At 42.5% G+C, this 12,157-nt stretch overlaps 1 protein-coding gene across 1 annotated transcript in view; it reads left to right on the top strand.

The window, feature by feature from the left end:
- TSTD3 (thiosulfate sulfurtransferase like domain containing 3) overlaps window positions 1-12,157 on the top strand; it is a 392,152-nt gene that overhangs the window by 113,831 nt on the left and 266,164 nt on the right. The window lies entirely within an intron of this gene.

The following is a 12,157-nucleotide window of genomic DNA, read 5'->3' as shown; positions in this document are numbered from 1 at the left end:
AATGGTGGGCAAACTCGATCTGAAGAGACTATGAGAAGGGCAGATGGAACATTATGGTAAGACGTAGCTTCTTTTTTTTTTTTTAAGACTGTATGAAGGCACATGTAGTACCGAAAGGCCTACACATTTGGCGCTTCCCAACTGAAATCGTACCTAACTCTGATTTATATTACGAACTCTTCAATATGTTTGACAGACATGGGATGGAGTATATGGGCATGATTGTAAGATACAGTAATAAATTAATTGAAATCATGGCGGATCTAGAAATCTTGAATATTTCAATTATTCATGATTTAAATTATGAATCATTTAAGTATGAGCACATCCACATTTTCAGAAGTATTGATGAGCAGATCCGAAGTATTCTTTCCTGTAAATTTAAGCTTGAGAGGGATAAACGTGAATGTAAAGAAAGTAAGGCGTATCCCACCACCCACCATCACAAGCATGGGGTACCAGATTCAATGTCAGTGCTAAAACTCATGCATCGGGTGATAAGAAAACCAACTCGAGCGTACCTCTCAACCGTGCCAAATTCCTCGGCATTTACCAGTTTTGAGGTCCAATTAATGGGGTACCATGAATTCCCAAGTGGCCCCCTTTATTCCCGAATTAACTGATCCCCCCCCCCCCCCAGCAATTTTCAGGCATGCACGATAACATCAGATACCCCATCCATGTCACAGGCAGCAGCAGAGTTTCCCTGGCTCCTCCAGGTAATTAAAAAAAAAAAAAGGGGGGGGGGACTGTTAAAAGAACAGAGACAGAGTAACTTTAGCTGCTATGTTGATCTTTGAGAATGAATGTTTTTCTTGGTCCAACTTAGTGAAATTAGTGTGCTGTTTCATGCATGATTGAAGTCAAGTAAGTGTGCTGTTGCATTTTAAGATGAAAGCGGCCGTTAAAGCTGAAACTGCTGTGTAAGTGTTTAAGCTGAAACTGCTGAGCTGAGAAAGGGACTGTTAATCTGAAACTGCTGTGCTGGGAAAGGGGCCGTTAGACTTCTGTGCTGAGAAAGGGGACGTTCATTGCTTTTATATTTAAACTTTGCCGGTGTGTACATTTAAGCTGAAACTGTGCTGGACTTTAGCTGCTCTCTTCTTTGAGAATGGATGTTTTTCTTCCAGTCCATGGTATGCATTGAATCATTTATATTGAAACTTACTTTGCTGGAAAGCTGTTGGGGCTGTTCATGCATTGCTTTTAGTGTGCTGTTGGGGGTGTTCATTGCTTTTATATTGGGGCTATTCATGCATTGTTTTTAGTGTGCTGTTGGGGGTGTTCATTGCTTTTATATTGGGGCTGGTCATTGCTTTTGCTGGGGCTGTTCTTGCATTGCTTTTAGTGTGTTGTTGGGGCTGTTCATTGCTTTTATATTGGGGCTATTCATTGATTCTATATTTAAACTTTGCTGGTGTGTACATTTAAGTGTGTGTGTGTGTGTGTGTGTGTGTGTGTGTGTGTGTGTGTGTGTGTGTGTGTGTGTGTGTGTGTGTGTGTGTGTGTGTGTGTGTGTGTATAAAATGCCCCAGTTATGGGTAACTGGTGGTTAGGGTTACCTAGGCTCAAACCCTGTACCTTGGGTACAAGGGACAAGAGCCTAAATTCTCTACCCATACCACCACTTGTGATTCAAGGACCTATGTCCATACCTCTTAACTGTCCAAAGTTTCACAGAGTATCTGGAATGTTTGGCTCATACTTCTGGTCTGTGTTTCGCTTAATTTGTGGTTTCCTGGCAAATCGGTGAGAGCTAAATTCACTAAATAATTAGAGCTGTTTAAGTTTCAGTCTTTGTATCTTTCAGGAAATGCATGGTAACACCAAAACATTTTATTATATCAACTTTCTAAGATTATACAAGCAGTGTTTAAAATGTGTCCCACCACTCCCTGGTTTTGGGTCTTTGCCCCCGCCCCCAATAAATGTTGGCTTTTTCCAGATTTCTTGTGCTGTTTGTGTTCTTCGGGGGAAGAGAATTTTAGTGCTGTTTATGTCAAGTCTGCTTGCGTTGTTAGTAGCATACCAGGTAGTATACTTGCTTTTGATGGAGAAGGCTTTGGGCTGTACTCCCCCACAGTATGTAGATGGATTGCTGATACTGTGCTGTGTTGTACTTTTAAAGCGTGCGGATGCTGCAGTCCTGAGAGTGTCCTCTTTGGCGGAGATACCTAGTAACTATAAACCTGTTATTGCTTTGCCATCCATTCCCTATTGCAATATTACTAGCTTGTCATTTTTTTTAATGTAATATAGGCATTTTATTCCTCAAGGGCAACAGACACTTTATTTGTAGATGAAACAATGGAATATAAAGTTGTTTGCTAGCAGCAACCTCTTCATTAGTTACAGATCTCTTTAATGTGGAATTATTTGGATGACTTTTACTTCTGCAGAGATTGTGTATATTTACTGATACTGGTGGACTGTAGAAGTAGACTTTTATGATGGAAACGTTCTGAATTGGACAGTTTTGTCATTATTGGTTCATGCATTTTGTTGCATTGCTTACTGGAAAAATTTAAAACCCAGTCTAAAAAGCGTGCTGTATTATACAAGGAATATAATTTAATACTGTTTCAATGAACGTGAGTTTCAAGGGCAGAGAAGTTTTAATGCTAAGTCTGTTTTCATTGTGAGACTGTATTGCTTTGTTTAGCAGATGTCTATTAGTGTTTGTGCTATAAAATGTAAAATAAAATCCAAATAATCCTTGTAGAAGTAAAGCAGTATGGACATTACAGTGTTTATGGTAAATGGGGTGAAATAGGCAAGTAATGGGACATTTAGAATGGCTGCAGGCCGGGGGACTCCGGGGGCATAATTTGGTTGTCTGTTCTTCAGTTTGCGTTTGAAAGTTGGTATCCCACAATTTCATCGGAGTGGGCGGGGTTGCGTAATTATGTGTGCAAATTTTATGTTAATCAGCGTACAAATTTGTACCTATTTTTCATGGGCCTTTGTCCAGATTTTTGATGTTTCCAGGTTGAGAGGTATGGACCCAAGACAGGATGTGATGGGTAATTTTGTTGGAGGAGGAGAACGAGGGAGATTTTTTAGGACATGGGAACACCCCCGTTCTCAGGAGGTCAGCAAGGATCAGGAGCCAATACTCCATTCAGAACAACCAATGGAAGAACAGGAATCTTCTCAGGCCGAAGTTGAATACAATGCAACAAAATTGGAGTGGAGGAGCTGGGTGACAGAACGGGCATTGGAATTTCAAGAAGTGGAATTACGTTCAGTCCCTGATGCTGCCATATGTATTCTACCCCCCCATGTACCATCATGATGAATTCCACCAATGATTTTTACTGTCTGTAGTTTTTCATCTGTTAACATTGTTGCTTGCCATGGGGATTTATTTGCTCGAGGTCTAACTTTTGTACCTAATAAGGCATATAAATGTACTAACACACTCCTAGATCTTAAGGAGTAGCAACCCACCTGATGACAAAAATTCTCCCCAGTTGAATATAAACGCTTATCAATGATGCCTGAATGTGGGGTTGTGTCATAGGCCTTGGCCAAATCAAGGTAGGCTGTATTTAGATTTGCCTTCATCTGTGGCTCTGGTGATGTTTTCGAAGAAGTAAACCAGGTGTAATGGGCATGACCTGCCTTTGACAAAATCAAACTGCATTGGATCAAGGGTTTGGAGATCAGGTATGTCCTTATTTATAAGGTCCATGATGAATTGTTCCATGACCTTACAGATAAGGCATGTTAAGCTTATGGGTCTGTAGTTACCAAGGTCTGTTGCTGTACCCCCTTTATGAAGGGGATGATGGTTGCTGTTTTCCGTTCAGCAGGGACAAAAGCAGTGCTCAGGCTGTGGTAGAAGAGGGCACCAAATGGAGTTGCTAACTCATGTGTTAGATCACTTAAAATGCAACCTGGGATGCCATCCGGTCCCATAGAGGCAGTGTTTTTGACCTTGGAGGGAGCATTAATGACTTGCTGTTTGGAGGTGCAAGGTGGGGGAGATGTAAAGGGAATGCTTTGTGGAATGTTTGGAGAGGACGCGGTGAAATTTTCTCCAAACCTGTCAGCAAATAGGTTAGCTATTTTCACAGGTTCATTGTATGTGTGGTGCCATCCACAGCTAGTTCAGCACACGTATGGGGTTCTATCATTTAGGTTCCAGATAAGGCTGAAAAATGCCTTTTATCCTTTGCTATGGTTGATAAATTTTTTTGAAGTTGCCTTTAGAGGATTTTAATTGTCTTATTTGTTTGTTCAAGCAGGGGACAGTGTTCTTCCAGTGATGGGACCTCTCTTTTTTTATTCTTGGACCGTAACTTCTTCTTCTTCTTGTTTAACTTATTAATGCTAGATATCCACCAGGGAGGCTCGATTTTTCTTAAGGATCTTGCTTTGATCTTGTCTGGTACAGCTGTCGGTACATTTTGTATAGGTGTTTGTACAGGGCATTTGTGTATACCTTAGTATAGTTGTCAATGCCATCTGTGGGAACAGGAGCTTGGAAATGTATGGCATCCCTCAGGAAGGTATAATTAGCTTTGGTGAAATTTTAGCTTGATTTTTACCTAAGAGGGGTTCAGGTGTTACAGCCACTTCAAATGTGACTGATTTGTGATAGGATTTAACCAGTAAGGGTCCTTTACTTGTGGTGCAATGGTCATCAATATTGGTGAGGACCAGGTCGAGAATATTTGAGTCCCTTGTGGGGTTGCATACTATTTGTTCCAGGACATTAGTGTGGGCAAAGTCCAGGAACCTTTTTAACCTTAACTGTTCCCAAAGACTAAGACTCCCTCTCTAAACCGGAGAAAATCCCAGCTACTACCCACCAGGCAAGTCCTGTTCACTAATGTTCCTCATATTGATCACTGCTGCAGTAGCCTTACATATATGGGATTGTATCCTGCCAGTGATATAACAGCTGGTCAGCTTCCAAAGCTTCAGGGCATCTTCCACACACCCAAATTGTAGTGTGGGTGCAAAGCCCTTCAGAGCTTTACTGACACTGAAGAGTGCTCTCCTCTAAGGCACTTGCGGATCGACAGTCAGCTTTTGTTATCCTTTGCAGGATAGATAAGTTACCTTTGGGGAAAAAATACTTTCATTTTTATAAACTTATTGTATTGTTATTACTATCCTTGTCAGGAAAGTTATTTTAAAGCTACAAATGCTGTGGTATAATGGACTGTCTCAAAACTACAGAATTCTTTTAATTGGAGTACTATTTTTTTCTGTCAGTTTAAAATTAGTGTAAACTACCTGAAGACCTATTTTCTGTGCTTTTTTACTGTTTTTTTTTCCCTGTCAAAATAGTAACTTTTGTGGACTGGTAGCTTTACTACCATTTGCTGATTGTCTTCCGTGGAAAAGAGGCACCATTTTTGAATTGACCTTGGAACAGATTGCCGGTCCCACGGTTAGTCCTTTCCCAGCCACAAAAAGAAAAATTAAGACCACTCATGTTTTACCTCCAGATCCCTCTGGTACAGCACCTGCAGCCACTATGTACTGGGTGTTAGCTATGTCCTCTGTGGCTGTTGGAGTCCCCTCAGTGGGCAAGGGAGAACCACTCTTTTCAGTCCTAGGAAAGAACAGGGAATGCTTCCCTGCTGTGCCAGAGCGCTGTGCCCATCCCTGCAGAAGCAGCGGCAACTGCCATTAGTAAAATGGTTTGCCCCATTTTTTCTGTCAAAAAAGATAGGATTTTCTTTTTTTGCCAAAATTGGATGAAGAGAAACAAGAGTAAACAGTCTCAACAGAATTCAGGTAACCAGACATTGGAAGAAGTGCCAAGAGTGTCCAAAAAATCAAAAGACATTTTGATCCCTCCCACCCTGACCCCCTTATTCTTCCAGAAAGTCTGAATCTACATGTTTCTCTATATCAGCAGATTGTTTCAAACAAATGGGTTCTGAAAATCATACATCAGAGTCCACAGATGGCAGTGGGAGGAAATTCTCCTTTCTACAGGGTTATTCCTCACCCTGCAGATCAGACTCTCTGTACCTTTTTATCACATGCGTTGCAAAGGAGTGATGCAACCAATTCCTCTTTCCCAGGTGGGGAAGCGGTTTTGTTAAGGATTTTCCTAGTACCAAAGAAAGAGGGAAAATGCTTTGAGACCAGTTCTAGATCCTAAACCTGTTGGTGATGGTGCCCAAATTCAAAATGATGTCACTTTACAACCTGTTATCACTTCTTCCTCTTTCAAGTTTCCTGGTAATACTAGACTTAAAAGATGGTTATCATTGCATCCCTATTCATCCAGACTCCAGATGTTACTTAAGGTTTTGTGAATCTGGATCACATTATCAATTCTCTGCCTTACCCTTTGTGAATACTTTTGGTGCAGTGGATAGTCCAAAGTTTCTAGTTCCAGTTCTAGCTCATTGCAGATTACAGGGTGTCTGCATTTTCCCATATTTATACAGCTTGTTTATCTCTGTGGAGTCTTTTTCAAAATGTTAGGAATCTGTCTCTGGTGAGTGATCTCTTGTACAATTTAGGATTCCAAGAGGTCATTCAAAAATCTTTCTTGACTTTCTCGCACAGGATTGTGTTCCTGGGATATCAACTAGACGGCTCATTTCATAGGTTCATAGGTTCATACTAGGCTATCTGCCCTGGGGCATTTATAAGCCTAGCCCGATTGTGTTTGGCTTACGCCACCCCTTGATTTGAGTATACTGTGCCCTTTTTAAAGTTTAGTTTACTGTGCCTCTGTCTAATAGTGACACGGAAGTAATCCCCGGGACAAACCTACGATCCCCCATCCACTCATCAAGATTCTTCTTGAAGAGAGTCAGCGAGGTGCTCTGCCTAACATGAATTGAAATTCTATTCCAGAGCGAAGGGAGCCTCTGGGTTATGAATCTGTCCCTCCAGCATGTTCTATTTATTTCTGTGCTGAGGTTCAAGTCCCTCGAGCACGTGGCTCTAAGGGATTTAGATTTACTGAGGTGGAGCATGTCCATTAATTCTGGGTTGGACATGGCTTTATATGTCGGGCATAGATCGCCTCGAAGTAGGCGGTATGCAACTGAGAAGAGCTGGAGTTTTTTTAACCGAGCAGCATATGGCATCTGTTTGAGTCCCTTGATCCTCCTGGTGAGGTACTTTTAACTTTTCTTCAACAGGAAAACATAGATCCTTATTTAGATCTATTTCTAAGGTTTTTCACTCTGACTTCTATCATTATGTAGGAATGCCTCATGATTTTGAGTCTGTCCTCTATGATTCTCATGATACCTCTGGCAAGATGCATGAAAAAGATTCAGTAGTTATCTGAAATATATTTGGTCCTAGCATTAACACCATTTATCTTTTCTTGCGTTTGTCAGAAGAGAAGTCTTTTGGTGGAGACAACAGATATCCTTAAATCCAGGTCTCCCCTTCTCCTTCCGTATGCCAAAGCAGTCAGTCACCACAAATGCTTCGGACTTCACTGGTGGAGCAGTTTTAGGAGGGATAAAAGTGCAGGGGGTATGCAACACCAGGACAGATGCAAATGCATATATGTCAAGGAGATGCTTGGCTTGATCAAGGTACTCAACTCGCTGAACCATCTTTGGTCCCTAGGACCTTTTCAAGTGTTTACAAGCAATACCACAATCATGTGATGTGGTACATCAACAAGAAGGGGGAACCAGGTTGTACCCCCCCCCTTTCAGACTAGCCGTGTTAGCTTGGGATATAGCTTCACAACACAGTATTACTTCACAGGCATCCTCCATTTCTTCAGAGCAAAATTGTGTCAGACAACCTGAGCAGGACCAGGGCAAACCCTCACAAATGGAAATTAGCATCGTTGTGATGACTCCCTTTTGGCCCAGGTAACAGTGGTTCTCCCTTCTTGTGGAAGTGGCCAGGGGCAATTAACACACGCTTCCTCACAGAATGGATCTACTTACACAAGGGGAGTTTGACACACTCCAACATCAATCATCTTCAGTTGACTGCCTGGATGATGGGATCTTGATTCCTTTTAGGCGCTTGTTTTCTGAGAATGTGCAGTAGGTACTAATGAAGGCAAGAAAGCCTGTTAGTAGAAAATCACATTAGCAAATGGATAAAGTTTTTTCAAGTTGGTGCCAACAACGTAACTGACACTCATTCATGGCTTGTTTCGTTTTTACAATATTTGCGAGTTACTAGCCTATGGCCTTTCTTATTTCTCTATGAAGGTTCGTTTACCAGCCATTTCAGCATGTCTGCCTATGGAGCCTCCTCTTTCAAGGCAAGTTGCATGTCAAAATGCTCTTCAAGTCTTTATATTAATTTTGTGTTAGGGATGCTGATACTTGCTCCATTTGAACCAGCTGTTTAATCTGGCTGACCTGAGGTTCTTAACAGGGAAACAGTTTTAATGATTGCTGTGATCTCTGCAAGAGTGGTTGAGTTGAAAGCTCTTGTGGTGAATCAGCTCTACCTCATTTTCCATAGGGGCAGGCATTTTTTGAGAACTAATTCTTCTTTTCTGCCTATAGTGGTATCCCAGTTTACTTTAGGCCAAACTATTCTCTTCATTTTCTTTCCTGAAAGTAAAAATGAGGGAGAGAGGATACTCCACACCTAGGATGTTCCCAGACAACTCTGGTGCTATCATGACAGATCTTCAGATCAGTTGTTCATTTCTTGTGAATTTAAGGAGGGGCAACCTGTGTGAAAATTGGACTGTTTACACATGGTTGTCCTAAGGCTATTACCTTTTGTCAATACTTACCATGACATATATTCCCAGGAAATGCCCATTTTGCCTGGAACTTCATCTATGAGTATTTTGGAAAGTGTTGACTGCTAGAAGTATTCTGGAAGCTGCTATTTGGTCCCCTGTACATACTTCTACAAAGCACTATAAGCTTGATTCCTTCTCTAGTTATAGAGAAAGCTTTGCTAGGAGCATTCTCCAGGGGCTTCTGGACCCTTTTCCTTCTACCTTTCACATGTAGTTAGCTATTTTAATCTACACGTATAGCTAAGGCTACTGCAGAGGTGTAATCAAAATGAAGAACATAGTACAATTGTGCAAGATGAGCTTACCATAGCAGTAGATGCTTGAATGATCACTGCTGGATTGGCCACTCCCTCACTATATCACCCATGTTTTTTGGTGTGCTTTTTTTGTGCCAGGGTGTGGACATTTAGGTTCATAGGTTGGTACTAGGCTATCGGCCCTAGGGCCTATGCAAGCCTAGCCATAATAATTCCCTGGATATTTCTTCCCACAATATTTACTTCTCCAGGCCCCTGTCTAGCAGGGCGACTGACATGATCCCCGGGGTGAATTTCTTATCTCCCATCCAATCATCAAGGTTCCTTTTGAAGAGGGCCAAAGAGGTGCTCTGCTTGATATGTATGGGCAGTCTGTTCCAGAGTATGGGGAGTCTCTATGTCAGGAACCTATACCTCCAGCATGTTTTGTTCATTGTGATGACAAGGTTTAGATCCCTGGAGCGTGTGGCTCTGAGGGATTGGGATTTCTTTAAGTGGAGCATGTCCAACAGCTCAGGGTTTGACATGGCCTTGTATGTTAAGCAGAGATCGCCTCTGAGTAGACGATATGCCACAGAGTATAGCTGGAGTTTTTTTTAGACGGTCAGTATATGGCATCTGCTTTAGGCCTGTGATTCTTTTAGTGAGTTATTTCTGTGGCCTTTCAAGCTGTAGCAGATGTCTTGTGAGGTATATACCAAACAGGGCATTATACTCTATAATGGGTCTAATGAGGGCTGAGTACAGTGGGACAATGACATCCTTTTTTCTGGATTAAAAGCCCTTGGTGTTGAGGTGTGCCACATAGAAGGATTTCCTGACTGTTGTGGCAATGTGGTTATCGAAAGTGAGACCACTGTCCATCTGTGTCCCTAAGTCTCTCATCACACTTTCGATGTTTAGTGTCCTGCCACCTATGTGGTAATTCATGGGTACATGTTTTTTTCCAAAGGGGATAACTATACATTTCTTGGCATTAAGCTTGAGCCCATGGCTCTGGCACCAGGCATTTGTTTCTGTAAGGCCCTTTTGTAGAATATCCACATCATTTGGGGATTCAGTAATGGCTCCCAGTTTGCAGTCATCTGCAAACTTTGTTAGCCAGAGTCCCTTAGTGTTGGCCTGTACTTCAGAGAAGTAGATGCCAAACAAGAGTGGTCCCAGGACTGAACCCTGAGGTACTCCACTTGTCACTTGTCTGGAGCTGGATTTGGAGTCTGCTACTTTTACTGTCTGGGTTCTGCCAGTAAGTCAGTTAGCAACCCATCGAGTGACGTAGGGATTTATGCCCAGCTTAGTAAGTTTATCTATGATTCCAGTGTGGGGGATGGTGTCAAAGGCCTTGGCGAGGTCCAGATATGCTGTGTGGACTGCCTTACCCTCGTCCACAGCTCTGGAGACTGATTTGAAAAAGTCAATCAGATTCAGGAGACAAGATCGGCCCTTCACAAACCCAAACTGGGTGGGGTCTAGTGTTTGAAGGTTGCCAGTGTCTTTGTTTATAAGTTCCATGATAATGCGTTCCATGCCCTTGCAAATCAGGCTTGTCAGACTGATGGGACGGTAGTTCCCGGGATCCAAGGTGGATCCTCCCTTGTGGAGCGGGATAACTGTAGCTGTGCGCCACTCAGTGGGCACGAAGCCTGAGGTGAGGCGATGATTAAACATCACACTTAGGTGAGGTGCCAGTTCATTTTGTAGTTCATGTAGTACACAGCCTGGGATGTCATCTGGTCCCATGGATGCTGTATTCTTAGCTTTGGAGAGTGCGGTTTCTGCCTGTGTGGCCATGATTATCGGAATTTGGCAATCTTTTGGTATTGAGATGGGCCCTTTAGGGGGTGAGAGTGGGGTGAAGTTGGCACTAAATCGATCTGCCAGGATATTGGCAGTATCCTTGGGATCAGTATATTTAATGCCATTCTGTTGTAACTCGGAGCAGATCTGAGCATTGCCATTTAGATTCTTGACATAACTATAGAATGCCTTGTGGTTATTTGTTTTGTTATTTTTAGCATTGTTCTTTCAGGGCTCATCCTCCCTCCCTGTCGCTACTGACAGGAAATATAAGTGCTTCTCACCCAAACTTGTCTTTTGCTCAGCTCGAGCTGTTTAACAGATTGGGCACATGAAAGGTTCCCTGAAGCTTTGGATGGCTGTTTTATTCTTGGCAGGATGTAGCTGAGGCTACTGCAGCAGTGATCATTCGCCCATCTACTGTTATGGCAAGTTAAACTTAGACAGCTGTACTTCCCTGATTACTTTCAGTCCAGAGAGCCTTTGTCCTGTCAGAGAAGGTGCTGTTTCAGTCCTCACATTTCACCTTCGTACTACAGCAGTATCTAAATATTGCAAGGGAGTTCCTCAGAACTTTGGGGTACATGGCCTCCTCATTCTTCATAGTTCCCCTAGAAAGGCTACACATGAAGAAAGTTCAGTGGTTCCTAAAAAACAGATAGTGCCAGCATGTCCACTCCCTGCAGTGCCTCATGTTCCTGCTGCAGTGCATCAAGAAAGAGATCTCACAGGTGAACTTCATTCTTGGAGTTCTACTCATGTTAGGTTCAACACTAAGGCAGTCAACACAGATTCCTCAGCTGTAAGTTTGTGGGGTCCAGTCAGGATAAATTAGGATCCAAATGAGCTTGGACAGAACTCAAGGAGAGGAAAGAAAAATGTGTCACTATGAAGATGATAGCAGTAACCTTAGTCATCAAGGCTTCCATACCCATTCAGCAGCCATGAATACTGTGTATTCTCACAAATAGCACCACAATGATGTGCTACATCAACAAGCTGGGAGACATCTGTTGTGCAGGCTGGCCGTGAAAGCATGGCACTTTGCTCAGGAGTTGGGCACGACCCTCAGGATAACTTGCATCCTTTCTCAGGAGGACAGTCTGGCAGACCAGCTGAGCTAGATAGAGATGGAGTCTGTGAATAGATACTGAACAGGAATGTGTTTCTGGATTTGGTTCACAACTGGCTTGTGCCAGAAATATTAACTGTTTTGCTTCTCTTAAAAACATAGCTCAGAAACTTTTGCACCCGGAAATCAATCTCAGAGGCTTGGATTGCAGGTCCCTTCGCAATAAGCCGAGTAGGTTTGTGTCTTTGTGCATTTCCTCCCATTCCTACTTTTTCTCAAGGTAGAACAGTAGGTAGAGGAGGATGGGCC

This window comes from Protopterus annectens, chromosome 1.part0 (genome assembly GCF_019279795.1).
Source record: "Protopterus annectens isolate FY-2018-M chromosome 1.part0, PAN1.0, whole genome shotgun sequence".
NCBI lineage: Eukaryota > Metazoa > Chordata > Ceratodontiformes > Protopteridae > Protopterus > Protopterus annectens.
The sequence above is the reverse complement of the archived record's forward strand: the minus strand, read 5'-3'. Positions and strand labels throughout refer to the sequence as shown.